Below are 25,083 nucleotides of genomic sequence, written 5' to 3'. Positions count from 1 at the left end.
ATTTTTTTCATACAATCAATATTTTTTATTGTGTATAATACCAGAATGGTTTCTTTTTTATCGCGTTGCATTATAATTTGAATTGTTAATTGCAACGATCAACATATTTTTAAATTTATATGACCATATGACGGATGGAAATTTCCGAGGACCATTTTAGGTCTTTACGAAACAGCTTCTTGATGTTGTACTTCATAAGCCACATTGTTTGGTCACCTAAAATCAGTTGACTACCATCTTATACACCCTATTTTGTAGTTCTACCAGTTCTATTATTTTTTGCGAACACCTATTTCTTTTTAACTTATTTGAAAAATGTTCTCCCCTGCGAAGCGCGTCGCATTCTTTTTCACAGCGCGACGATATATGATCGTTACAGGAAGACAAGAGGTTTATATCTCTGCTCAGTTACTTCCAAACAGGTCATTTGTAGCTCAATGTGCCATTTCAATCGTGTTTTTGATATTTAGCACCGTAAGAGAGAAGAGAAGATACTATGTAATTGATACCGTGCTATCTCTCACAGCATATGTATCGGTCAGCTGGAGCGCTGAGTCGACAATGTGACTCCGATTTCCAACCTCGTTTTCATGGCATCTAAGACAGTAGTAATTGAAATATGATGATGGTGAGCATAAAACAATACATTGTGTGGCGTCTTTTGCTATCTTCTACACAATGACATTTCCCCACCTATATAAAGCTCACAGTTCTGTTTGCGTAGCCAGTATTCTTCTGCGACGAGCGGGTTTGTAATCGCATTTTGCCTCCTCGAAATTGAAGTAGCCCATTGATTCAGTAAATGGCGTCAACGTCGAGAAATGAATTTACGCTTGGTGTCGATGATGACCGACTAGTTGAATATATAAATTCGCTAAGTGATGGTGACGACAACTCTGTGATAAGTGAGGACAGCGCCCATTCTCGTCGAAACAAGAGTGAAGAGGAACTGACATCAGACTCAGATGAAAATGTGATATTATTTGCTAAGAAGAGACCGGCAAGAATTGATTATAGTGATGATAGTGACAGTTCTGATGAACTTGAAAGTGGAAGTGGAAGCAGTGATCGTTCTCCTGAATTTGTTGCAGTTCAGGACAATTGTGATTTACCCCAGGCTCCAGGTTTTGAATTCTTGGAAACTCCTGGGCCCAAACGTCTTCCGCCTCAACATTCTCCTCCAATCGCATACTTCGACCTCTTCTTTACAAGAGCATTCTGGAACTTGGTTGTGAAGGAGACTAACAGGTACGCAGAACAGTTTTTGGCTTCACATGATGGACTGTCACCAAATTCGAGAATGCAGAAATGGCGTCCAGTCACAGTGGAGGAAATGAGGGCTTTTACAGCGGTGTTCATGGAAATGGGTATCACGAGAAGAACATCCATTTTTTCCTACTGGTCTACTAACTCTCGCTTTATCCCTTGGTTTGGAAAGATGATTTCCAGAAATAGGTTTCAACTGATTCTGAAATTTTTCCATTTGACAGACAATACGAAACTATTTCCATCTGGTCATAAACTCTACGATCCCTGTGCTAAATTTCTTCCCATTGTTGATCATGCTAACTATGTTTTTCGCCACCATTTTACCCCTCATCAGTACCTAAGTATAGATGAGTCATTAGTAGGCACTAAAAATCACTCTATTGCAGTATTTGCCTAACAAGCACCATCATAAATGGGGAATAAAATTCTGGATGCTATGCGATTCTGTGGTGAATTATTGTCTGGCATTTTATTGTTATAAAGGGGTAAAAACCAAAAAAGACAGCGAAAAAATAAAAAAAACACGGCTTAGGGCATGTAGTAGTAAACAATTTACTGATTGCTGGAAACTATTTTTTGAAAGGGTATCATGTTGTAGTGGACAATTTTTTCACAAGTATAGATTTAGCTCGTGATTTGTTCAAAAAAAGAACATTTTTAACTGGTACGTTGAGACGTAATAGGAAAGGAATTCCTCAACCCCTCAAAGAAAAATTCAGCGTGGGTGAAAAAAAGTATGTTAGGTGGGAAGAGCTTCTCCTCATTGGATACCGAGAAAAAAAATCACAGAAAAATCCAGTGTTATTACTTTCAACTAACTCGATAGCCAAAAGCAATCACGTTGTTCAAAAGGGTCAAACATTGCCAAAGGAAAGGCCACAAATCATTGAGCAGTACAATCGGTATATGGGTGGGATTGATACTTCGGATATGATGCTTTATGGTTATTTAGATGAGAGAAGATCAATGAAATACTGGAAGAAAGTAGTTTTCAATGTAGTTTCTAGAATGGTACTGAATTCCTATATCATCTATAAATCAAGCAATCCTGGGAAAAAAATTTCAAGATTGCAATTTATGTCTGAAATAATAGACAGTATTGAGGGTGAATGGTTTCTCACTAAGAATAATCTGTCAACTCCCAGCGCAGTGTCAACGGGAATATGCGGGATAAGGAAATTGCCAGGGAGGAGGGAAAAAGTTTGTGTAGTATGCAGTAGGAAAGATGGCGGCCTCGTCCACAGATCTAGAACAGTTTGTGTTAAATGTTGAAAAGGTCTACATGGACTGTGTTTTTCTTATCATATTTGTGAATAACGTTACATTCATTTATTTCATTTGGAAGTAAGTTTGAAATGTTGCAATTTTTTGTATGAATGTCAACTAACATATGTTTAATAACTTTTAGAGTAACTGTGAATAATTTTTTTGTAATAATAGCCGCAAGGTTCTGCTATTATTATCCATATATCTCTGTCATACAGTTTTCACATGTTTAAGACTCATGGGTGAGAAAATATTCGTATTATAATTTTCTTGATATCTCCTGAATTTTATGCAACTGTCATTGCAAGAATAAAATGTAAAAAAACTGAAAATTTGTGCAATTTTCTTTGCGTTTATGTGACAATTTTCTAGAAAAACAATGAAATTTTATGTCTACTCTTGTTTTGTTGATGTAGAAAGGATTTTACGTCTCGATTTTTGGGTCAAAAGTGAAAAATTAAATTATTCAATCTCGTAAAATCAAGATTAAGCTACAACAATTGCGTTTTACCAAGAAAAAACGGGCAATATTTTTTAATTTTTATTTTAAAGAAAGAATTTACTCCTAAATACAAAAAGAATTATGCAAAAACAGCTATAAGTAAGCAAATAATTAAGTTTTGAAAAAAGGCCTACAAAATTAGCAAAATACCCATGGCACTTCTGGGAGTACCCACCAAAAAGCCGGTGGCACTCAAAGGGTTAATATCGTCCCGCAAAATAATTATCAGCAGAGAGATTGGCTGGGTACTTACACTGACTTATTATCCTCGCTACTTGTTGTTGCTGGTGAGATTTATACGTAGATTCGCTAAAATTATATTACCTCTTTAAATAACGAGATGGCTTGAGGAGGACTTCGTGACAACAATTATTTATTCATAAACATGCCCCCGGAAAATACAGGTACCTACTTGCTTCTCAAGTAACTCGATCCATTATAACATGCAGCTTCCAGAGGCAAAATGTTGACAACCATCTATCTATCAATCGAATAAATGGAGAATCAAGGGAAGGATTCGCCATAGACAGTTCAATAAATATCCCATTGTTTCAAAGAAATACTCATCGCTGGACTTCTTTTCCCGAACACCGCAGTGAAACAAACGCACGATTTGAACACCGTCTACTTGGCCTTATTTGTACATCAAACACAAATGGAACACGCAAAGAGTTATGATTCCTATTTAGATCAATTTAATGATTACATCGTCAATATTACCCCACCTGGTAGTCACCATCCACTTTATCGTATCTCCCCATTGATCCTCATACTCATACAACTGATAATAGCTTCTATTTTAAGTTGACAAGCCTGATATATTGAATCGGTATCTTTGATGCTCCAGGTCAGATGATTTCACTGACATTTCGGAGGTCTACCAAGTAATCAGGGTAAGCGCAGCAGTCTCTCCACCAGTGACGTAACTTTAGGGTATCCCCCCAAAAAGCCTCAAAAAAAACAAAAAAATAATTAAAACTATTGTCTAGTTTTGGCATACAATAACTGCATCTGCTTTAAGTAAAATTATATGTGAAAAAATGATGTGAAATGTACTTCCAGGTATGTCATGTTTAAAAAATTTACCGGACTTATGTTGCATGGGAGGGCGGCTCCCCCAAAGCATACTCCTTGTTACGCCACTGGTTTCCATCGTAACTGGAATTAATTGAAAATAAACACCTCATTATGCATTGCATTGGTGCTTCAAAGGCGCACTTACGTGCTGATTCCGCGCAAATAATAGAAATAAATGAATTGTCACTACCGAACATGGAGTGTGTGAACACCAAATGTGATTTGCAGAGCATATTTTTCCTCATCGCGATGATTACTTTAGAGTTTTGGCATAGAAAGTTATCGGCGGTGAAATATTTCTCATTCATCGAAAATAAACCTACAAACCATTGATATATTTCTATCAAAGCACTTGTAAATGCAAGATTCAACATATGAAAGAAGACATTAAACGATTTATTTTCGAACACTATATCAAGAGTTCCTGAGAAAACACTCAGCACTTAGATAACACTTCAATCCAAAGATTAAGGTGACTAATGCGAAAGATCGAGAAAGTTTAATGTGTTTATCATATAGCAGTAGCTAAATCACATTAGGGAAAAATAAAACAAGTTAACTTCGTCAGTCGTCCATGAACTCATTTTAATTTCCTCTCTCATTAGCAAAACTTGGCCATAGAATGTCAATGGCATTCAATAAACAGAAAAATTTGGTATTCACTGAAACCGTTGTTATATAGTCATATTCAATGTAGACTTTTGAGGAAATATTTCAGACGTTTCCTGACGAAATACAAAATTTCTCAGAATCACACGATAAATAAAAGTTTCAACTCACATTACGATAGCAACGAGATACTTATTGGAGACGAACTTTATCTATTAGTAGAAAACCTACTTACGTTAGCAAATGAATTTACATGCGTTCATCCAGCATGCATGAATATCAGAAAATGTGCCGAAGCACAACAAAAGGAATACAGCCAGCGATACAAATACTTCATAGCGCAAAACTCTCTTACCTTAAGTTTTCCTGCATATCAGACAATTACTTATACCACTTACTTTTTATCAGAGCGCGACCCGGGTTTCAATGAATTATCATCATCTTCAGGCGCTAATTATGATTTGTTTATCTTATTGTTACCTAGTTACTTAATGCATTTTAAAACGGACGCCAGAATAGAGGAAAAGGATGGGTAGAGATATTCATTTATTAGAGTACCGTCCTGACTTTCAATAATTTTTAAAATTTCTAACTGCTCCCTAGAGTCCAGTTCACGGCGGTCATAGCAAAATTTTAAAATATTCATTTTAAAATCGCTCCTACCATACCACAAAGTAAATCAAGTATTAGTGAATCTCTTACTTCCGAAAAGAAATCAGTCTCTAGAAATGCAAATGTTTTACTACTTCGACGGGGATAAACATGGACAGTTTCGAATTTCGAAACGAGCAACTTTGAAATGGTTCAAAAAAGGTATATACGTCGGCAGGATAATGAAGCAGATGTGATGGCAAAACAGACCAAAAGAACAATACAACTAAATAAAGGACTTCTTAAAGATGAGCACAAACAAAAGCGAATTGATGGGACAGGCACGCCATAGATTATGTCACCTGGGTTTGGAATGTCTCCATCAAAAGGCTATCAACGCTCGTCTCAGCGGCATTACCTCACCAGTTGCGCCACTGTCGACGTATTTGTCGTCGGAAGGAATCCACAATGAAGAGCGCCAGCAAAAATACTAACCTAAAGCATTTATCCCACCAGCAAAGAAAATTCAACTAAAATTGGAATAGGAATGAAAGATTTACCAAATTCATTTCTATTTAATCGTTTTAAAAGGGTTTAACAGAACCAATTACGAAAACAGAAAATCCACAACCGTAGGAAAGTTTTCTACGTGATTGGAAATTGACGAAAAACTATAAACTACACACTAAAATATCCAATTCTGTGTCATGACATACTATACAAGTTAGCTGAATAGCACGAAGAGTTAAACGACAATATAACAGTAGTTTGACTACCTTTGGCGAGAGAACACAATATAAGCAAGACATCATTTATCAGTCGTAATCCGCCATAAAGTAATGAGAATCATGGCAAGTACAAGGGACGGTAAACGTTCTAATGGCGGATGAACTCAACCGCCCAACGACGAAAGCACGGTGGCGAATATATTGCAAGCTCGATAGAAAAAATATGCGGTACGAAATAATTCAGAAGTTGCAAGCGTTTTCGTCAGGAAACGCAAACATCAACTTTCACTCTGTAATTCAAAAGGACGGTCGATTTGGATATGCGAGGGTAAACCTCAACCCAGACTAAGTCACACCTGTGTGAATATCACACATTCAGTGTATGGGGGCCAGTTCCTGTCACTGCCCTCCTCGGAATTTGAGGATATTATTTGCGGTCGACCAAAATCTTCACAAGGGTTTTGAACCCGAGACCCTGGGGTCAGCGGCCAAGCGCTCTAACCACTAGGCTGCCACGCTCCAATAAAATGGAATACTATAATAAAAATCTAAAACTCAATTTCATAAAATAAAAATAAAACTTAAATTTGCACCCGTGTTTCACTCGCTCATCACAAAAAATGCCGTTCTAAACGGTAAGAAAGACATTTTTTTTTAATAAGGTAAAAATCAATTTTTAAAATGTGTTGTGATTTTTTTCCAATTTCTCAGAGACGTTTGATTTGGTAAAGAAGGGTTTGAATTATATGCGCAGTTGCAACTCTGCTGCTGGCCCTGACTATTGTGGAACCCACGAATGTTACAATGGAGGATTCTGAAGTCGGCCTCTAAATGTGTTGTCACTTACCACGAATTTAAATGGGTTTACGAAAGTGGCCACTCGCGTCGCTGACGAACAAATTGATCTGAGTTTCACGGGGATAATGAGATATAACTAGGTGTGTTAACGGAAATGTGTGCGCATTTTGACGTGATCCATCACATTTATTACTTTTCAGTGCTACTCTTCGCCATTACAAAGATATTGGTAAAAAGTGGATCGCATTGAATACAACACTGCGCCGCGGCCGTTTTTCAAAACCGATTAAAATGCGACCGGCGAAGTGACAACACAAATCAGCCTTCTATGGGATTGTAACGTCGCTCGCGGCGTGATTGATTATGCATTGATGTTTGAATTGTATTTTTATTTTGTATGCGTGTTTTGTTCATATTGCTGTTTTGGAGTTGAGGGTGTTATGGTGATGGGGGAGTAAACAACGAATTGTTTCTTAAGAGAGTTATTTTTGGATGGAAGAGAGGAAATAAAGCTCTAAAGATTATAAATGATAATTATTGTCTGAGGAGAAAAAAAGGTTGCGACATCACAGATGGAATTGGGCCTCCTCTATGCGGTCCCCTTGGTGCAACCAGTAAATGCACTGCAAGTGCATTTCACCGAGGGAGTGGCAGATGCACTGATGCAGACGCGGGTCATGGGGAGCGGGCGGGTTTACTTTTCTCTCTTCCCAAGTGTCTGTCTTTCTTCTTTGCCAGCCAGCGAGGAGGAGGCGAAGAAGTATCAGCGGCTGAGAAGGGAGCAGTTGTGTCGGCGGCTGCCCTCCCCTACTTCCCCTCCGGCCCTCCCCCTCCCCTCTCTTTCTGTGCTGGTGAATGAGCGCAACGGGGAGACTTGGCAACGCCGCGCCAATATCGGGGGCGAGATGACGGGCGGGGGGCGACGGCCTCCTCTCCCGCCGCCAACACGCGCGCCGCTCCAACACGGTCGACGGGGCTAGCGGTCGACGCATGGACAGCGCCGCCGACTTCGTAGTTTTAAAACTGGGTTTTTAGACGACGAAACCGTCTGCTAGAGCAATCCGAATATTATTACAATAGAGGATATTTTTTAAATCGGCCACCAGGAGCGCTGTCTCAAACACCGCGCGTTTGAACGAGTTTAACTCGCGGCACTGTACGCGAAGGCAATCAGAATTTCATGGGTAAATATAACTATAACTAGGGTTTTCATGGTGAAACAAAACTCAGTACTATTCAACAAACTTTTATTTTAACAATCAACTAGTTTCGACGTTTATACCGTCATTATCAAGACTATCACTCTTCAATCGTCAACAGTCTTGATAATGACGGCATAAACGTCGAAACTAGTAGACTGTCAAAATAAAAGTTTGTGGAATAGTACTGAGTTTTGTTTCACCATGAATATTTCATCGTTCCACCAGGTAACACCCGAATCAGTTGATTTTATAACTAGGGTTGTTAACCGAAATTTATATCCGAGATGCTATACAATATCAAATGCAAAACATTCCACTGCTATTCCTCGCGAGTACGATAACTATATTGCGTTTTTTTTGGGTAAGCAAACCGTCTGAGGGGCAATGTTGTAACTAGCGATGAATTCTATTGTGGTCGAAATGAAAATGCACAACCTTGGTAACTTTTCACTGGAAAATTATTTATTTATTTATTGTATTGTAAGTTACCAAGATTGTGTATTTTCATTTCAACATGGATTTTCACAAAGTAAAAGCTGAATCGATTGAATTCTATTGTGGTCTCTTACTAATCAAGTAGAATAGTAGCTAAACATCAGGATAATTAATACACAGGTGAACATACAGAGGTTCAAAAATTCATTTTTCTCGAGAACGAATAAGGACGACAATGGAATTCATTGCGAATTAAAACAGGGATTACCTTGGGACGGTTTAGCTACTTATTTGTAGCTGATTTCTCACTAAATAATCAAGAAGATTACGCCTTAAAGTACCAGCTTCATGAACGAAGTTTTTCTTAGAATTCTATTTGCTATGCATATTGATGTGGGCCTAAGAACAGTTGTGTTTTAATCAGTGCTGCATGCTACGTGAGACAAAACCCCTGCCATATGGGTGTAGGTGCCATTGCCTCTGCCGAATACCCTGCAGGTGACTGTCAAGTTTTCGTGTTTACAAAGACGTGGATGCCTGAATTGGACACGAAACGTCATAAACTACATACGACGACTCACCATTGCCAGAAAAACTTGAGTACACGAATAAATGTTCTTATTTCGTCTCGGTAACAACTCTCACGAAACATTTAACCCATTACAGCCCAATTTTGCTTATAAGCAACAACAAAAATGTACACATTTTCAGCGCTATTCAGGAAATATCTAAAATTCGTATTATTTTGTGGTGTAAATTTTAATGAAGAAATATTTATCTGCCACGATGATTATGATTGAGTGCAAATTTTTCAAGTTTTAATAATAAGAAATCTTGAAATTTGGTTCCACTTAATAGTACCTCTGGGTTAGAAAGGGTTAAGCAAAGCAAGACCCAACTACATGCCGTGGATTTTTTTTTGATCCTTCGCAGCGTGGCGTAACGTCTCCCGGTGCGTGGTAGCCTTTAAACGCGTGGACCACGACCGTGCGACAGCCCCATACGCTTATCGTGCAGTTGCTATGGAAGAAGAAAGAACAAGGAGCGTGGGATTGAGTCCTTCGGACACAAGAGGGCGTGTACACACGGTCACGACCCCTTCCACTACCAAGGTATCCCTGATCCGAAGAGAGGGCGACACCAGTCAGTGGAAAGACACGTATCAAGGGTGGAAGACAAAGAAAATAGTCTGGATTACGGAGAGAATTCATCTACATAATACCCCGCAAACCGCCTAAAAGGCGTGTAGCAGGGGGTGTTAGGACACCGGCCGTTTACAACTAAAAAAAATGAAGTGCTCTGACGAGGTTGGGACAAGCATTTATTAAAGTCCTTTATGGTTCGGGGGAAAAACGAATTCCCATATGTATCCGTTCGGCAAAACATCTCTCTTAATTTATCGCTTCTATCGGACCTGGAAATATACACGGAAAAAAAAGATTTGATTAAAACTATCGAACTGGTGTGATAGGGAGTATTTTTGTTAAATATACTTAAACTTTGATGCAAATTATTAAGCACTTGATTTATTTTACCAAACGCTAGCGTGAGCTCTTGATATGTTTCATCAAACACTTTGGTATTGCATAATTTGGTCAAATGTACGGAAGAGTTTCGTAAAAATAACCGAATTAATTCAATACGATTCTGAGTTTGATAACTTTTATCGAAGTTATAATTAATTTTACGAAGGTGATTGCTTGTTTGGTAAAAATTATCAAACTCTACATTGCTATGCAAATTTGGTTTGATAGAATTTACCAAGTGTTTCGTAATCTATCGAACGGTCTATCGTTCCTCTTATGTTTATACCAATACACATTTGCAGTTGAAAGATTCTTTAACAGGCCTTACATAAAAGATAAGTTGGTAGAAATGATTTTGTTTTCATTATTTGTGATGGCGATAACGTTTTAATTTTGTTTACGTTTTTTTTCTGTTTTTTTCCTTCTTTAAATTGCAATACTACCCGTTAGCTGGTGCATCAAAGACATTGATTGAACCGCATATTATCATAGACATTAAAGCTGTAGGGAGATGTTTGTGTATTTCGACACATTAAAACTTTAATGAAAGGTATTCATGAGGTATAAGCATTCGCGATCATGTTTAATAACATGTGATAAAAGCCGTGATACTAGACCCAATCCATGCTAAGGATATCACCCAGCACGTTAAAGCCATCTCTATATCGATGTAATAAGCCTGCAAATAAAGTTTTCTTGCGCATCTGCACTAGATATTCATATGGAGTAACTACGTAATGCAATTTAGTGCATCAAGTATTCCTCTTTAGCATACAAAGGGAAACTGTAGTCACACCTTATTCACACTTCAAAACAAAGGCTGATTATTTGCAATAATAATATATTAGAGCGTTTGAGTAATCAATTATTATGACAACCGATTTGGACTAGTTGTTAGAGTCCGTTGCTACCACGCGGAGAGCCCACGTTCAATGCTTCATGCAGGCTTGTAATTTTTCCACTTTTTTTTTTGTATTTTTTTGCAGAAACTTACGCCAAACTCCTAATTTTATTATTTTCAATCATAATAGTGTTTTCTGGGTTGAAAATCTTTCACATGTGCACGCTACGTCGATTTTATTACCCTTTCGATTTTGATAGTTTTTATCGAACTGCTGTAGCCATTTCGGTAACAATTACCAAATCAGTTTGATAGAATGTATCAAACTGGTTTGGTAATAATTACTGAATTTTTCAATGTGCCATATGAACCCAAAAGTTTGATAAATTTCATCAGAATTCGATACTTCTAACTAAACTTTTTTTTCCGTGTAGTGTGGCTCTAATATGAGCTTTGTTTGCGTCGCTGCCACTTCTGCACTTTCCTGCACCTTTCTGCCACTTTTGCGTTCGCGTCGCGGAAGTTGCAAGTGACGAACGCTGTTCGCGTCGCGGTTGCAGGTTCAAAAGGTGCAACTTTTATCTGCACCTTTTGCACCAGCTTCGGAGGTGGAGCAAAAGGTGCAACTTCAGGAATCATGGGTAATAGCAGACGAAAACAGGCGGAAAGCAAATGGCCATGATAGATAATTGGAAGGTATTTCATTTTGACGTTACTTCTTCGGAAATAAAACATCTGATATTTGAAATACATCTGACTGGGGGAAATATTAATAATAATAAATTTTTTCAAGTGGTTAAATAGTACCTAAACAAAAGCGAACTTATAATATATAGTCAAATGAAATGGACGTTTCTCATTAAACGTAGCAAAAGTGCTTATTCAAATAAAAAATACCTTAGTTTTAGCATAGTAACCTATCAATAAACAATTTTCTAAAACGATTTGTTCGCGTCGTCGACTATACATTTACTATAACTCCCACGGAGGACTGATGCCAATCGAATAGCAATTTTTTAAAACGTACCGTAGGTATATATTCTTTTCTCGTGAATGAAACAGTATCGTGAGTGGATCCATGTAGTGTTGTCAAAATGACAGCTATACCAATGTAGACAAGCACAATGAATTACTCTTCGATGAGGATGGAGTGGTATTTGTCGCTATGGTAGGTGATATTGTGATTAATAAAAATGTTTTTTTGCCATAACTGACACTTAGAATTATGACTTCGAATAATATGATGTCTTTCACACCACCAACCTTCTCAATGAAATGCACTGATATTCCGTTAGTTCGATTCATGAATGTTAATTAATCTTTCCGCAGTATTGAATGAGTTTTTCATTATTTTTCACCATGATTTCTATGAAATAGATGGTCGTTTACAACGATAAAAATACTATCTCAGATTCTAGATAGGGGCAAAGAGTTCCTCGACGATCTTGGGAATACAGAGGTAATACTTATATTATATACGACCATGAGTCCATTGAACCAACGAACCACTTGGACCAATATGGAATGAGGCAGCCACAAATATATCCTTTCATTCATATGGGTACGAAGGAAATGCCAGACACAAAAATATTCGGATAATGCCTTCCAAATGACCAAATTGCCTTTGGTCATTACACTTAAGAATTTCATTACGGACCACTTCGTGCTCCCGAAAAATTCGAACGAGATTAGCAAAATTGTTAGTCCCGGTGGTCACGAATCCTTTTAAAAAAGTTGTTAAGTAATTTTCCCTATCTACTGGAAGTAATCGAGTAAAGAAATTAATGCGTAATAAAAATGTAATAACCTTTAATAAAAACAACTAGCATAACTAAAAGGCGTATATGAAGTGAAAAGGCAATGTTTACATCTAAATGGTAACTTTAGCTCATTGACACCTTTCTCACACCAATTAATAAACTTAGGTCTAGGATATCGATATCAAATTTGCCATAATTGCAAAAGTTTACAACCTTATTCTTAATAAAGGAAGACGTAGAGGCATTTGCAACGCAATGACAATACAATCAAATAACAAACAAGCAATAAACAAATGTGTTCAATATTAGTTCAACCAGAATCATAACAAACCCGAGTAAATCGCAACAATTACTGGAATAACACGTTATATCTATCCCGCGGCTGAATGAAAGCTGGGAAAGTAACATTACAGTCTTCATAAAAATCCTCTTCGACAATGTTTATTATAATCATGTCCCGCGCCATTTTTGTTGTTACGTTGCCGTTCGCGTCGCACGAGTTGAACCTTCCTGCACCCGCCTGATTTTCATTGCACCTTCCGGTGCAGAAGGTGCAGATGGTGCAAGCGACGCGAACAAAGCTATTATGTTCTCTGCGTCGATCTTGAATATATCCATTCTCAATTGTTCAAACAATCTAAGCGTAGCGCGCAGCTTCGGGTCTCCGACGGCTCCCAGCCTAATTCGCTTAACATCCGGGTAACACTGTCTGTACGCCCGTAGCAGTTTTTGACGAAACGCGCAGCCTTCCTTTGTATTTTATTCAGTTCGCGGATTAAGTCTTTCTGCACCGGATCCCACACGCTCGCTGCATATTCAAGAATTAAGATGCCATTCCCTCCTAGGACAATCAGGTATAAATGCAGAGGCTAAATTCATACAATACAATACTCCACTCGTTAGGAAAATTACTGTATATATGTTAGAACGTAGGCGAACGAAGTACAATGCGGCGATTGTTTGATCTCTCCATTCTTCAGGGTTTTCTTCCGCGTCAGCTTGTTTGTAGACAACAGTTTCGCTGGCTATCCTGCCAGCGTCTTCAGGTCGAAGGTTTTCTACAAGCAAGCTGACGCGGAAGAAAGCCCTGAAGAAATGCAGAGATCATACTGTATGCAATTCTTTTTCCACCTTATCATTTTTGAGTTGTATTTCGCGGTTCTTATTCGCGGGAAACACTTTGTTGAATACTAGCGATTCAGGGATAAACTTATTTTAGAAATAGAATGTTAACTGATTTATGCTTTCCATTAAAGGATATTTTTTGCCATAGTCCGGGTAGCACGGAGCGATGCACGTTTGAAGTGGGACTTCAAGTTTACCTGCACCCAAGTGCACGTATTATTATTATTTCGATTTCTCTATTAAGACATCCAGCATGTGCGCGAACCGCATGCGCATGCTGTTGTATATTAACACCCATTCAAACATCAATGCGGGTGCTCGCATGGTAATACGTAGATTTAGACACGCACATCGCTGCGACGAACAAAAAGCACGCCAGCTACCGCAAATACATTCTGCGAAGCGAAGGCCGTTCGCGGCAGTCAACAGAAGAAGCACGGATGGAAGCACAGTTGAAAACACACGAAGATAAACAGTCAAAACAATTTCACTTCTAACCTTCCCGGGCTACTGTCCTTAGCGACAACTTGAAAACACTTTGAATGCTCGTAGGAAGACAATTACCATACGATATCTTAGATGAAGGATCTACCTATGAGCCTTAAATTTTGTCAAGCGATTGATTTACCTCTTTTCTGAGAGAATGCCTTCGATTTCCATTTCAAAATTGCTAATCACTGATCAAAGCTGCCTAATCACTGACCTCAAAGAAGAACTGAAATCAACAAAAAATACTTCTGCGACAGATGCGCATGACAGTAATTAGGTTTTGGTGTATTCATGAAACAAATGTAATAAATTTGGCAGAATGCATGACCACCTCCGTATGAAATGGAAGAGGCTTGAAATTAAAAAAAAAACAAAGCTAATGCAACGAGAGCATAAATTAGAACAAACGAAATAAAGTTGGATCCCAACCCAGGATTTTAGTCCCATTTCGTAGCATTTTTACAGAGGGAGATAAAAAATTCGACCCGCAACACAGTAACCACGGCGCGGGTCATATGCTCAAATTATCCAAGGAACGACCTTGACCCGCTGCCCACGTTTATTCGCGTTTCTCTCATACTAACCAACTAACATTAATATTGATTATCAACTAGAATTTATTTCAGTCAAATGAAACTTTATATAGAACTGGCATGGAATACAAAGATAATTAAGCTCAGGAGAAATTAGGGAAGTGCAGAATGACCCACACAATAAGAAATGAGGTCTAGGGACCCGGTTCGAAACAGCTTACGCAAACATAGTGTTTTAAACTTAGTGTGCTTATGAATGGAAAATCTAAATTAACGCATAGGAGTTTTTGATCCTAGGCTTGTGAGGATAACGGATGAGTATTATAAGTATTCTTTTAGCAATATAATCTTCTGTAACAAAGTCATTGTGGTTTTTTGTCACGGTCTTATAAGTGGTCCACCACCCGCGTTTACGGGTATATATTAAAGATTTCTTTAGTAAAAACCTTTCACGCTTTAAAAATAGCCTCTCGTGCAAAGAGTGTTTTACATGTTCCAGAAAACTCCACCCAGGTGGCTCGCATCCTATAGATACTTATGAGTATTTTTCTACCTTAATTTCTTCGCAGCAAACTCTTTGAGCTCAAACTCAAAACCTTGCACATAAAAACTTACTTTAATCGCTGACCATCAACATATTTCAGCTTCCTATGTGGATAAATTGTTTGGCAGTCTCAAGTTCCAAGGAGACTTACATACTTGATGGGATCTAACGCCACTTGTAAAATGTTTTATACGTACTTTTGATAACCATGAGGTGTACATGAAGTACATTCATGCGCAATGCTGGTGATTATTCACCCCCCTTGGAAAAAGCTATTGAGGTGTCCCGCAGGGTATTACTTAGATGCCTATGCAATTATACTCAACATAGGCCCAATTCAATGCTAAGAGAAGTCTCCATTTAACCCGGTTGTGAGCCATTAAATTGACACCTCAATGCTTTCTTTAGCTCTGGCCTATGAGGAGTCTTCTCAATTTCTCCAGACTAATATTTACGATGTGAGCCAGTAAACCAGACCAGTGGCGTTGCCAGGAATTTCGTTCGGGGGGTGGGGGTCCAAAACCATGAGGAAATTTTTTTGATAAATCGGGCACTAAGTTTTTAACTAATTTTAACACTTTTATTACCGAAAAAACTTAATTTGTAACATTTTGTAAATTCCTGATTTTTCAATATTTTGTTTTCTTTTCTTGAAGGACAATAATTGAGTTTTCATACTTCGGGGGGGGGGGGGGGGGGCGCGGAACCCCCCCCCCCTGGCTACGCCACTGAACCAGACGCTTTTGGGTTTATATATATTTTTGATTTGATTTTAATTCCAAATTACGGAAAATTACGCTTTGATGGACGATGCTCAATGGAGGCTTCTCCTCGATAGCCGGCGCCGTGGTTCGCAGATCACACAGCAGATGGAAACCGGGCGTGAGGAGAGAGAGAGAAGAGAGAATAGCTCATACGCATCGTCGGCGGCGGGCGCGCGCAGCGGGAGTCGCTTGTCTGGCGTGGTCTTCGCCGGCGACAGAGGGCACCACTCGACGAGAGAGCCGAGGGAAGCGCTCGAAGTCACAAGTGCTGCGATACAACCTCATGGTGAACGCGTACAAGTGGGCTCACGGTGACTGAGGCAACATTAAAACTGCTAACATTAATGCTAGTGTGGGGAATGAAAAATAAACCTAGCAAACTACAACCTTATAGGCCGTTTTACACGGTACACGGAATTGCGCAATCTGACGTACGTGCGAAGTACGCAATCAAAAGTGCGTTGTGTAAAGCGGTGAATTGCTAGAACACATTGCAAGAATGCGTGGATGCGAGACGGCAAAATAGCCCCTGTTCTTACTTCGTTCATGCATTCGCGCAATTCCACGCCATTTTAGAAATTAATGCAGCTCTAACCTGCGCAATGTGCCCGTGCCCCATGTGAAACGGCCTTATTAGTAGATGATATTAAAATCCAGGTACTTCTACTACTTCCTGAGAATTACATTTCATGGAAATGGAACTCACATTCGAATAAACAACGTGTTTACGAACGCTATGGTCGGCATCGGCATTGACCCGTCACAACGGACGATTTTCCTACTTAAACCAACAAGTTTTCACAATACCATCTCAGAGGCAGCGAAAAAAATCGAAGGAGATGGCAGCGTAAAAGATTTGTCAACTATTTCGCTTAAAAATACTCAACCCCAAACAAACAAGCTTGAAGTAATTTGAATGGTATTGTGTCGATGAATTCGAAAAAGTAATAAGCAGCAGAATGAATGATAAAGCCTTAATTCGGTTAAGAATTTTGTCCATTATATCCCAGCCACACTGAAAATCCCTCTTCGATTCACAGTAAGGCCTACATACTATCATTGTATCCATCAACCCGTTTATCTTCCTCGCCCGACCCAACTTAACGAAAGTCCTTCCTTCTTTACCACTTTCCAGCATCCCAAGCATTGTTAGAGGGAAGAATATTGAGTAAACGAGGGAGAGGAAGGAAAATAAAAGGATAATTAGAAGGAATTAAAGGGAGTAAGCCTTATTGTGAATTGAAGACTGAAGTCCATAAAGGGATGGGATGCTGTCAGGATGTTTTGAATACTCCATACCAATCTACGTTTGTCGGTAGGACACCATAATAATAATTTTGACTATAGAATAAAATAAAATAACTTCGTTTTATTCCATACTTTATTTTGAATAGCACGACCCGGGTTTCAGCATATAATGCTTTCATCAGGTGCTGAAACCCGGGTCGTGCTATTTAAAATAAAGTGTGGAATAAAACAAAGTTATTTTATTTTATTCTATAATGAAGGAATTCCACAAAATAACGCCTGAGACTGTCTTATAATAATTTTGACGGTAGCTGATTCAGAATCCAAAAGGAATTGACAAATATCTTACACTTTCTAAGTAGTTAGCATTTGACCTTACAGTAAAGATTGGGTCTGAGGAGTAGTAGTGAAGGAAGTAGGCAGGAGAGAGACACACCAGGGGTGGAACCAGTAGCGGGCCCTTGGGACGAGGCCCGACCTTGCCCATGGCGCCCGGAGACCGTGTTTGAAGGCTGAAGCGGAGAAGGAATTTGGCGCCGCTTGGAATGCAGCCTCGTGTTGCTTCATTCACTTGCTGAGGCGGCCAAATAAGCCCACGACGCTCGCATTTGGGAAGCCGTTCTCGCCTGCTTTTCTGCCTCATTCCTATTACGATGGTCCGAGCTATCGTCCTAACGATAGTTGGCCGAACTAGCCGTCTGAATGCATGTCCTGGCAATAGTTCACATAGTTCCGAACGTTGCCACTTTACGATGGTTAGGCGCTGGGAGACCGGAAACGAAAGCGACAAGAGAAAGACGAAAAGCTCGTGAAGCTCTATTTTTCATGGATTTGTCCTAGGAAGGAAGAATATGGGCCGAAGAAAAATTATTCGGTATATACACGTTGAACACAGTAGTATCTTGTCCCTGCATACCTCAACAGCTTTGCTAACCGTCAATTTCCCGTTCACTTTAGATGTCAGCACTAGGGGGCAGCACAGGTTTTATCGCGTCCATGCACGATGGTTCCGACAATCGCTGGAACAATTGTAATGTGCATGAGGCATTCCTCTAGCAAGCATGGAAAATCGATGTGCGATACGACTTCGAACTCTCCACAAAGCGCTAATGAAAGCACGTAGCGCAGCGAGAAATACCAATCCCCACAACAAAAATCTGGCGAGATAAACAGAACGATTTAGTCGTGTTAAATGGAAGAGAGTAAACAGTAATTCTTCCAATATTAAGTGTATAGTAATAGTAGTTGTATTATAACTCCGTGGTAATGGGGACTTTCAGTCATTGTCACGCCGGAAATCGTAATTATAAGAATTCGGTAGATGGCAGGGAAAGATGACCTACGACGAAAAACATTAAACCTCATTCAGCCATTTTCTCGAAACTTTAAAATGACAAAATCCAAAAGTTACCAAAATATAACAGCATTTTTTTACATTCACCTTGACTGAATGAAAATCAAAAGTACTCCTTTTGCTGTGCGCAAACTCTGACATTATCACAATCTTTCACACACTTGGTGATTCAAGGGGCCACAATTTTCGCTATTACTCATTCAACTGCAATAAAAAAATTCATTGGAATTTCACACGGACACTGAACTTATAATCCGTGACGCTCAATCCAAACAATCATGGAATATCAGCAATATAAAAATTCTTCCTCACTAACTGGCAAATTAATAATAAAAATTTTACACTTACAAAATAGGGGACATATTACGAATACCCATCACGCTCTCAAATAGCCAGGCCAGAACAGAACAGCTTTATACTGGGAGAACTACTCTTAAAGGTCTTTCACAAGTGTTAGGAAGATCCTAACCCTTTGACAGCTAGTTCCAAAATTGCTGAAGCCGCATGAACTTGCTGTCTGAACGCAGTCACGATCGCAATCCACTAAGCAACTTCTCCTCGTAATATATTCGCTACTCACACTCCGTACTCACTTTCTCCAATTTGCACTTTTGGAACCTCAACGCAAATTACTTCCGTCAATTAACAATTAAAAGGACTGTTAAAATCAACTAGATTCCGTCGTCAGTAACCGGTACCAACTGGCGGACTCAAGGTCTTGAATATCCTGCGACGCAGGCATTGCGATCGGACGATAATACTCCAGCAATGTCACATTACCCCCCACCACATTAAAATAAACATAACTCTATAAATAAACACACAGTGTTTTCACCACGAAAGCGACAGAAAGCGCAAAACTAGGACCATAAAAATGAAGAATGGGAAGAAAAATAGAGATGCCATTTCGGCAAAGGCAGGCCAGCAACTACCACATACATAAATTTTATTACTGTGCACATCAATTCGTCGATAAGTAATAGAATCGGAAAACCACATTTTCGACATTTTGGTAATAGCCATATCCATGACCTAATTACATAACCAAAAGACACAGGAATACAATTAAGAAAACATAGAAATCAATAAATAAGGCCGCTCAAATAACAATTTGAACAGATTCATATATTTTATTCCAATGCGTATTCGATCTTTAAGTTTACGATGACTTTCGAGAGCTGAGAAAAATTAAGAACTTATAATTACTTTTTACGGAAACTGCTTCACTTTGATTACACACTTTTTACAAGCATACCACCACATACATTACACGCCACCTTCACAAAATGAAGAGATGATTTCCAAAAAGGCATAGTTAACTTGGCAGGTAGGTATACCGGATGAATGGATTTTTTGTATTTCTTTAGGCATACCAGCTGCTGCATAGATTTTTGAACTAGGAATAAATAATCCATTATTAATTCATGAAGAAAAGTGAAAACGATGGCTTTTTTTTAACTTTGAAGATTAACTGAGTGCAATGTTAGACACAAAGCCATGCTTAATATCCTCCAGCTGCTTTGTAATACAGATCTTCAATTGATTCTATCCCAAATTAAGACATGTAGTGAAGAGTGCGAAACCGTTAGCCCGAGAATTTTGCCATACAGCTAAGTGTACTTTTAACAAAACAACGTGAATCTTTAAAAAGAAGAACGACTATGTATACTGGCATCTACTGCATCGCGTGGCCCACAAGAGCGACTGACATGCCACCTATCGGATCGGACACGAGACTTAGGCAGCCGCCTACGCTGGGACAGGGGAGGACTTGGCCGGAAGTCTATACAGTGTCACGGATAACTAACTGTCGCAATCGAACACCAGATATATTAACGGATAACGCAGATAAATTTTGATATTGATTGGGGGACAAAAAACAAAATCTCAACATAAAAGTTAAGTATATAAAATAAATATATAAAAAGAAAAGAAAATTTTTGTTATCAAATCCTTAGTTTTCGGTGATTTATTGGGCACCTCCAATAAAAGGTAAGACAAGACCTACACAGAAAACTTACAATTTAAGTACATGTTATTTTTCTGCAAGCTAATTAGGAACCAAGAGATTTAATTTACCTATACGATGACTCTCAGGTCTCGGTAAAACAAGAAATGATGAAGATACAAAGAGAAAATATTATACAGATCCCCCGAGCGTCTTTTAAATGAATATAAATCAACATCAAAACTCAACAACAGAATATATGGATTTAAATAATGAAATCTTGTGAAATGAATCTCGTGGAAAAGTGCTACGATCTTTTATTTATTTAAATACGTCTTAACTTCTTCCAATTGAAGCCTGAATCTGTTGAACTTATTCAGAATATATGGAATTTATTATCCTATTAGCTATATGCCTCTATCATCACGCTCAGACGACAACACGAGCGTAAATAATTTCCACGGCAACAAGCGAACCGGTTGCGTTGAACTTGCAGGAACAATATCAATAGCGCTGCTCCGCGAAGCCCTTCGCTTCGGCTCTGAAATTGGCTCATTTTCAATCCTATACCTCCCTTCTATTACCCAATCCTTGCACACCTCGCAAACCCCCACCCCTCCTCCTCCTCCCCTCCAGCGGACCCTCCTCTCCACTGTCACAATCACTGCCCCCCACCACTCCCCCTCCCCTCCCGCCATTCACTGCTCCTCCATTAATCTCTTTCGTCGCCTCAGCAACTCCCTCAGTGCTTGTCCGAACCAGCCGAGCATGCTCTTCCGAATATGAACCCCATTATCAATGGGCATCACCCACCACTCTTCATTCATACGTACTCGAGCACATTCTCTCCATTAGCAATGTACTATTCAAACACATCAATTATTTTTATGAGCTACATTTCCATATTAAGATCTATCGACATGAAGTTATATCTTAAGGTTTTATTTTCTCCTATGATATTGAACGTACCAGTACGAAATTTTCCGCGTAATACCTGATTGACAATATGATTATTTAGTGATTGTTAAGTGGCCATGCCAAACATCGTTTTAATTACTTATCGATACCCAATATCAGTGCAATGTAAAGAGGATAAACCTCTAATCCTTCTCTATACGATTCTATCTATGCGAGATAGATGAAATTTTAATGATATAATCCTTGATTGTTTGAGGCGTAACTTGGTGAAAGCGATTCATTATAAAATTTAAAAAGAAAGTTCTTCTTTTTAATTTTGATATAATCCTTATCAAGAATGTCACATTTGTGAATTATGGTCGCTCCAAAAAATCTATTTTTCTGCGAGTAAGACCAAATCGACTTTCGTATTCGTTTTCCACATTTTGATAATAATTTTTTCATTCATACGTACGCGAGCACATTCTCTCCATTCTCTGTATACACACGAATCCTCGCGCGACCAGCCAGGGTACTCATTCCCGAGCGGAATTCCTATTCAGGAAAGAAAATGATTTCGCAATTTTCGCGAAATTGTCGACCAACATACACTAGGCACAGTAAATAAAAATCTCCAATTAACACTCTCTTTTTAGCATCACACCTCTCCGACCATGGCCAAGCCATTATAAGCGTGTTGAAATCGCAGTCGAAGGTATAACGGTTAAGAAGCATGGAAATTCAACCAACAATCGTTTTACTCGCAAGGAATATCACTGGTTTCCACAAAGTTGATGCCGATACGCTTTCATAATATAGGAAAACAAGGTGATTTAGACGGCAGGGACTTCAAATTGCCGTAGAGGGAAATTTTGGTGACCGTGACTCATAAAATACGACAAATGATGAAACACGTGATGACCCGAAAATTTCGCAGAATAGGTGCGCAGTCGAATTACGAAGAATACTATTCAAAAGGATGACATTCGTCGAAGTCGTGTACACTAATCTCGTGATAGTCTCGTGGTTCCGCAACATCAAATTTGTAACTGAATGCAGCACCTCATGGTATCCTGTTTACCCCGAACTCTCAAACCATTCTGCGATTCCTCTGGACCAGTCAAAATAGTATACGGGAATTTTCCCTTCGGTCGAGTGATCAATGGGCGACAAATTTACCGGAGTGCACATTCATAGAAAGTGCTAGACGCGTTTTAATGGGTAGTTATTGAGAAAAAGGATTTAACAACCGAACAACATATTTTACATCAAAAGCCAAACAAATAGCAACTCTGTATGATCAACCAGTAACTTTAGTACGACTGATAGGTTGGATTTATTAATTCTTATATTAGTAAGTGATATTTTACACCAAATTTCAGATAAATCTTCTATTAGATATACATAGGGCTTTAATTATCAACAGCTTAGCGTCAATTAACACAAGCATAGGCTGGTTAATTAGAACATACAACAAACACTGATCCTAACGCAGTCATAATAACCTTAAATGATAGCATTACGACACTATGTAATCTACACAGAGTCCTACGCCTATGAGAACACATTTAGCCACTACAGAGAGACTAGAAAGTATCTCACTAATATGAAACAATCTTCCAGTGAAAGTTAACAACTGTGAACCAAGCAACGACCTTCTATATTGTCTGAGAGGTTATTTGTCACGATGGCGACCATAGGCTTGTTGTTGGAGGCAAGGTCCAACGATACAAACTGCCATCACCAAAGTTACTTTTATAGTAACTGCCATTAGGGCACTAATACGTAAGCGATGTGTAAACGCAGAAGTACTTTGCACCTTTTGGTGGACACAGCAGTTCTTGCGGGCTCCTCAAATGAGGACAGCAAGAAACTGTGTAAGAGAAACATAAGAGGGTACTCGACCATTGCGACCACAATGCCCTCACGATGGCTATATCAGCAAATATCGAATACCTGTACGACCTATCTCATCATTTCACACACGGGTTGTAATTTCAAACCAGTCAGTGGACCAGCCTTAGTGGTCAGTGAGGCAGATACTGTTATCGCAAGCCACCCTCACGTCCTTCAACACTGGGTCATCAACCTCAATATCACTCTAGACCTTCCACTGATTATAATCAATACCTACTTCATTACCATATTTAAATTTATACGGTCATACACCTCTCTTATTTACGCTTGACTGTCTTCCCAACATTTCCCAGGCATTCTTTTGTGAAATGGAGAAATATGGACGGTATATTCGAGCTGAAACATGAACCCAAGCTACGTGTCCCAATTTCTGTCACTGATTATTACCATCTTCCTTTTCCAGGATTAAATGATAAGTTTTTATCCCAGAAAATGGAAACAGCTGATGTGATAAGAGCATTAAAACATCCTATATTTACTGCTGGGCAACGAAATATCATCGTATTCTGAAAACCCTTCACTTTTAAAGCACAAATACTAGCGTTTGCACTAACTATTACCAAGTAGATTAGTTTCACATACAAAAATTCACTAAAATCTCTAGATACCCATTAGTTTTATCATAAATCAGCGTCTTACCCATCCTTGCCTCACGTATCTTCGCGTCAAATACAACCCTGGGCCCTAAATCATAATCCTCTCATTAACACGAGTTACCTCAAATTACGCAATAATAAGGTACTCCCTAACGTTCCACCTTCGGTTACGGTGAAATATTGCATGTTCTCTCAGACCGTACACGTACTTCCAAATGTGAACTACAAAATACGCGACGCAAATTCTGATGCTTTCCCGGCGAATATATTCGAAAGAGGCTATTCGGGCTTCCAGCCGGGTGGTCTCCCTGCATTCAGCCGAAGATTCATCTGTGATTCATTATACCCGGCTGGAAGCCCGAATAGCCTTTTTCGAGTACAAAATACGCCTCCAACTTCCTTCCTAACCCCCACATTTAACATAACTATTCCTATAAACATTCTTACAATTATCACTATCAAATACTGCAAGCATCCAACAAGTATACTTAGCATCATCGCTCACTTTAAAGTTACAAAGGAAGAAATAAGTGCCTCAAAGTAACTATTATGATGAAGACTAAGCAGTTCATGATATTTCAAGTTGCATTACGTGATTCGTGAATCCTCACGGGTGGAGGCACGAACGGATAGTAAAAAACTTCCACTAATTATACCAGGGATGCTCACACGGGTTAAATTGCTCGGGTAGGTACACGCAAAGCGTAGGTAAGGTTTTACGGTAATCTTTTCTCCGGGGGGTAACTTATATTACTATCCCATCTTACCCGAGACGTATACCAGAAACACATACTACAACCACTGGGGCAAACCACAATCATTGCTTCTCCACAGCTTATCTGAATCTGATTCCATAACCAAAGGCCAGCAAAATTCGACATGTGATCCAATCCGATGGTTGCTTTGGTTAGGCGAGGGTATAGCTCACCCCTGACTTGGCCATAACCATATGGAGGTCACAAAACAGGGTTAAGTGACCAGATATTTTCTCTGAGCCACATCGCGCTATCATTAAATCCAACAAATATAATATATAAATTATTACAAAAAGTACTTCGTTTTAA

General features: G+C 39.0%; 1 protein-coding gene across 2 annotated transcripts in view; it reads right to left on the bottom strand.

Annotated features, from left to right (window-relative positions):
* The window catches only part of LOC124163092 (protein sprouty), an 80,162-nt gene that overhangs the window by 40,628 nt on the left and 14,451 nt on the right, over window positions 1–25,083 (bottom strand). The window lies entirely within an intron of this gene.

The sequence above is a fragment of the Ischnura elegans genome, chromosome 7 (genome assembly GCF_921293095.1).
Source record: "Ischnura elegans chromosome 7, ioIscEleg1.1, whole genome shotgun sequence".
NCBI classification, from domain to species: Eukaryota; Metazoa; Arthropoda; class Insecta; order Odonata; family Coenagrionidae; genus Ischnura; species Ischnura elegans.
The sequence above is the reverse complement of the archived record's forward strand: the minus strand, read 5'-3'. Positions and strand labels throughout refer to the sequence as shown.